This window comes from Nerophis lumbriciformis, linkage group LG15 (assembly GCF_033978685.3).
Source record: "Nerophis lumbriciformis linkage group LG15, RoL_Nlum_v2.1, whole genome shotgun sequence".
NCBI lineage: Eukaryota > Metazoa > Chordata > Actinopteri > Syngnathiformes > Syngnathidae > Nerophis > Nerophis lumbriciformis.
Window position 1 is genome coordinate 28,665,001 of NC_084562.2, and position 5,000 is coordinate 28,670,000.

At 48.4% G+C, this 5,000-nt stretch overlaps 1 protein-coding gene across 4 annotated transcripts in view; it reads left to right on the plus strand.

Annotated features, from left to right (window-relative positions):
* The window catches only part of scml2 (Scm polycomb group protein like 2), a 72,350-nt gene that overhangs the window by 62,968 nt on the left and 4,382 nt on the right, over positions 1-5,000 (plus strand). The gene's annotated exons all lie outside the window — the stretch shown is intronic.

Consider the following 5,000-nt stretch of genomic DNA (forward strand, 5'->3'; position numbering starts at 1 on the left):
CACATGATGTAAGTGTCTATATTAGCCTACTATCAAAATGACTTTAAAAGTCTTATATAAGTGCTATAATGAAGGCAACACATGATGTAAGTGTCTATATTAGCCTACTATTAAAATGACTTTAAAAGTCTTATATAAGTGTTATAATGAAGGCAACACATGATGTAAGTGTCTATATTAGCCTACTATCAAAATGACTTTAAAAGTCTTATATAAGTGTTATAATGAAGGCAACACATGATGTAAGTGTCTATATTAGCCTACTATCAAAATGACTTTAAAAGTCTTATATAAGTGCTATAATGAAGACAACACATGATGTAAGTGTCTATATTAGTTATATTAGCCAACTATCAAAATTACTTGTGTTGGTTGTGTTTTTTCATTTGCACCATGACTCGGGAAGGTTGCTTGGATTGGGTCATATAAGTACAAGTTGGTGGAAAATTGGCAGCAATCAGATATAGAACATTAATTAGAAAACATCCCACGGGACGGATTGTTGATTAAACTCATTCCTTCAAAATTTGACACTATGAATGACTGTGGTTGTAGTTTGCGTTTAATAAGAGATGAGGGGGCGACTTGTCCAGGGTGTACCCCGCCTTCCGCCCGAATGCAGCTGAGATAGGCTCCAGCACCCCCCCGCGACACCGTAAGGGACAAGCGGCAGAAAATGGATGGATGGAAGAGATGCATGTCTATCTCCTGAAAAGACCCACTCCAAACAATCTCAAGTGACACCTTGGGGTTCTAGGACCCAGTCATCTCAAGTGACACCTTGGGGTTCTAGGACCCAGTCATCTCAAGTGACACCTTGGGATTCTAGGACCCAGTCATCTCAAGTGACACCTTGGGATTCTAGGACCCAGTCATCTCAAGTGACACCTTGGGATTCTAGAACCCAGTCATCTCAAGTGACACCTTGGGATTCTAGGACCCAGTCATCTCAAGTGACACCTTGGGATTCTAGGACCCAGTCATCTCAAGTGACACCTTGAATTTTAGGACCCAGGCATCTCAAGTGACACCTTGGGATTCTAGGACCCAGTCATCTCAAGTGACACCTTGGGATTCTAGGACCCAGTCATCTCAAGGACCCAGTCATCTCAGGTGACACCTTGGGATTCTAAGATCCAGTCATCTAAAGTGACACCTTGGGATTCTAGGACCCAGTCATCTCAAGGACCCAGTCATCTCAAGTGACACCTTGGGATTCTAGGACCCAGTCATCTCAAGGACCCAGTCATCTCAAGTGACACCTTGGGGTTCTAGGACCCAGTCAACTAAAGTGACATCTTGGGATTCTAGGACCCAGTCATCTCAAGTGACACCTTTGGGTTCTAGGACCCAGTCATTTCAAGTGACACCTTGGGATTCTAGAACCCAGTCATCTCAAGTGACACCTTGGGGTTCTAGGACCAAGTCATCTCAAGTGACACCTTGGGGTTCTAGGACCCAGTCATCTGAATTGACACCTTGAGGTTCTGGGCCCAGTCAACTCAAGTGACACCTTGAATTTTAGGACCCAGTCATCTCAAGTGACACCTTGGGATTCTAGGACCCAGTCATCTCAAGTGACACCTTGGGGTTCTAGGACCAAGTCATCTCAAGTGACACCTTGGGGTACTAGGACCCAGTCATCTCAAGTGACACCTTGGGATTCTAGGACCCAGTCATCTCAAGTGACACCTTGGGGCTCTAGGACCCAGTCATCTCAAGTGACACCTTGGGATTCTAGGACCCAGTCATCTCAAGTGACACCTTGGGACTCTAGGACCAGGTCATCTCAAGTGACACCTTCGGGTTCTAGGACCCAGTCATTTCAAGTGACACCTTGGGATTCTAGGACCCAGTCATCTCAAGTGACACCTTGGGATTCTAGGACCCAGTCATCTCAAGGACCCAGTCATCTCAGGTGACACCTTGGGATTCTAAGATCCAGTCATCTAAAGTGACACCTTGGGATTCTAGGACCCAGTCATCTCAAGGACCCAGTCATCTCAAGTGACACCTTGGGATTCTAGGACCCAGTCATCTCAAGGACCCAGTCATCTCAAGTGACACCTTGGGGTCCTAGGACCCAGTCGTCTCAAGTGACACCTTGAATTTTAGGACCCAGTCATCTCAAGTGACACCTTGGGGTTCTAGGACCCAGTCATCTCAAGTGACACCTTGGGATTCTAGGACCCAGTCATCTCAAGTGACACCTTGGGATTCTAGGACCCAGTCAACTAAAGTGACACCTTGGGATTCTAGGACCCAGTCATCTCAAGTGACACCTTTGGGTTCTAGGACCCAGTCATTTCAAGTGACACCTTGGGATTCTAGAATCCAGTCATCTCAAGTGACACCTTGGGGTTCTAGGACCCAGTCATCTCAAGTAACACCTTGGGATTCTAGGACCCAGTCATCTGAAGTAACACCTTGGGATTCTAGGACCCAGTCATCTCAAGTGACACCTTGGGATTCTAGGACCCAGTCATCTCAAGTGACACCTTGGGATTCTAGGACCCAGTCATCTTAAGTGACACCTTGGGACTCTAGGACCCAGTCATCTCAAGTGACACCTTGGGGATCTAGGACCCAGTCATCTCAAGTGACACCCTGGGATTCTAGGACCCAGTCAGCTCAAGTGACACCTTGGGGTACTAGGACCCAGTCATCTCAAGTGACACCTTGGGATTCTAGGACCCAGTCATCTCAAGTGACACCTTGGGGCTCTAGGACCCAGTCATCTCAAGTGACACCTTGGGATTCTAGGACCCAGTCATCTCAAGTGACACCTTGGGACTCTAGGACCAGGTCATCTCAAGTGACACCTTCGGGTTCTAGGACCCAGTCATTTCAAGTGACACCTTGGGATTCTAGGACCCAGTCATCTCAAGTGACACCTTGGGATTCTAGGACCCAGTCATCTCAAGGACCCAGTCATCTCAGGTGACACCTTGGGATTCTAAGATCCAGTCATCTAAAGTGACACCTTGGGATTCTAGGACCCAGTCATCTCAAGGACCCAGTCATCTCAAGTGACACCTTGGGATTCTAGGACCCAGTCATCTCAAGGACCCAGTCATCTCAAGTGACACCTTGGGGTCCTAGGACCAAGTCATCTCAAGTGACACCTTGGGGTACTAGGACCCAGTCATCTCAAGTGACACCTTGGGATTCTAGGACCCAGTCATCTCAAGTGACACCTTGGGATTCTAGGACCAAGTCATCTCAAGTGACACCTTGGGGTACTAGGACCCAGTCATCTCAAGTGACACCTTGGGATTCTAGGACCCAGTCATCTCAAGTGACACCTTGGGATTCTAGGACCCAGTCATCTCAAGTGACACCTTGGGATTCTAGGACCCAGTCATCTCAAGTGACACCTTGGGGTTCTAGGACCCAGTCATCTCAAGTGACACCTTGGGATTCTAGGACCCAGTCATCTCAAGTGACACCTTGGGATTCTAGGACCCAGTCATCTCAAGTGACACCGTGGGGTCCTAGGACCCAGTCATCTCAAGGACCCAGTCATCTCAGGTGACACCTTGGGATTCTAAGATCCAGTCATCTAAAGTGACACCTTGGGATTCTAGGACCCAGTCATCTCAAGGACCCAGTCATCTCAAGTGACACCTTGGGATTCTAGGACCCAGTCATCTCAAGGACCCAGTCATCTCAAGTGACACCTTGGGGTTCTAGGACCCAGTCAATTAAAGTGACACCTTGGGATTCTAGGACCCAGTCATCTCAAGTGACACCTTTGGGTTCTAGGACCCAGTCATTTCAAGTGACACCTTGGGATTCTAGAACCCAGTCATCTCAAGTGACACCTTGGGGTTCTAGGACCAAGTCATCTCAAGTGACACCTTGGGATTCTAGGACCCAGTCATCTCAAGTGACACCTTGAATTTTAGGACCCAGGCATCTCAAGTGACACCTTGGGGTTCTAGGACCAAGTCATCTCAAGTGACACCTTGGGGTTCTAGGACCCAGTCATCTCAAGTGACACCTTGGGGTTCTAGGACCCAGTCATCTCAAGTGACACCTTGGGGTTCTAGGACCCAGTCATCTCAAGGACCCAGTCATCTCAGGTGACACCTTGGGATTCTAAGATCCAGTCATCTAAAGTGACACCTTGGGATTCTATGACTCAGTCATCTCAAGTGACACCTTGGGATTCTAGAACCCAGTCATCTCAAGTGACACCTTGGGGTTCTAGGACCCAGTCATCTCAAGTGACACCTTGGGTTTCTAGAACCCAGTCATCTCAAGTGACACCTTGGGATTCTAGGACCCAGTCATCTCAAGTGACACCTTGGGGTTCTAGGACCAGGTCATCTCAAGTGACACCTTCGGGTTCTAGGACCCAGTCATTTCAAGTGACACCTTGGGATTCTAGGACCCAGTCATCTCAAGTGACACCTTGGGATTCTAGGACCCAGTCATCTCAAGTGACACCTTGGAATTCTAGGACCCAGTCATCTCAAGTGACACCTTGGGGTCCTAGGACCCAGTCGTCTCAAGTGACACCTTGAATTTTAGGACCCAGTCATCTCAAGTGACACCTTGGGATTCTAGGACCCAGTCATCTCAAGTGACACCTTGGGGTGCTAGGACCCAGTCATCTCAAGTGACACCTTGGGGATCTAGGACCCAGTAATCTCAAGTGACACCTTGGGATTCTAGGACCCAGTCATCTCAAGTGACACCTTGGGATTCTAGGACCCAGTCATCTCAAGTGACACCTTGGGGCTCTAGGACCCAGTCATCTCAAGTGACACCTTGGGACTCTAGGACCCAGTCATCTCAAGTGACACCTTGGGACACTAGGACCCAGTCATCTCGAGTGACACCTTGGGATTCTAGGACCCAGTCATCTCAAGTGACACCTTGGGACACTAGGACCCAGTCATCTCGAGTGACACCTTGGGACACTAGGACCCAGTCATCTCGAGTGACACCTTGGGATTCTAGGACCCAGTCATCTCAAGTGACACCTTGGGACA